The sequence below is a fragment of the Trachurus japonicus genome, chromosome 3, assembly GCF_045865225.1.
Source record: "Trachurus japonicus isolate A0001 chromosome 3, Traja_1.0".
NCBI classification, from domain to species: Eukaryota; Metazoa; Chordata; class Actinopteri; order Carangiformes; family Carangidae; genus Trachurus; species Trachurus japonicus.
Genome location: NC_140909.1, coordinates 34,073,247 through 34,073,888, shown reverse-complemented (window position 1 = coordinate 34,073,888; position 642 = coordinate 34,073,247).

Sequence of the window (642 nt, the reverse complement as noted above, 5' to 3'; positions counted from 1 at the left end):
TATTTGGACAAATTGCTGTCTCTCATTCAGATAGCTTCTCAGCCATCCTAGAGCAATACCCCTGATACCATAACGCTCTAGCTTATTTAACAAAATTGTATGATCTATCGTATCAAATGCCTTTTTAAGATCGATAAAGATACCGACTACAAATTTCCTTTTATCAATACAGTTTGTTATTTCTTCAACCAAGTCTATCAACGCCAGAGCAGTTGATCTCTTTTTCCTAAATCCATATTGGCAGTCTGAAAATAAATTATATTTCTCAATAAATACATTCAACCTATTAGCAAAAAGCTTTTCTATAATTTTTGAAAACTGTGAAAGGAGTGAAATGGGCCTGTAGTTTGTAAAAAGATGTTTGTCACCTGTTTTGAATAATGGGATTACCTTAGCAGTTTTCATTTTACTTGGGAAAACTCCTGTGTGGAAGGACAAATTACAAATATATGTGAATGGTTTAATCATTTCAGCCGATGACCTTTTTTGATTATTGTCAAATCAAAATCATTAACCTTTGATTTGGTTCTGCAGTCGGGGCTGTGTGCTAACACCTTTTCTGTAACACTTCGAACTGTAACCATTTCAAATTCAACATTACAGGAATGACACTCAGGGCGTTTATTGTTATTGTGTGTACAA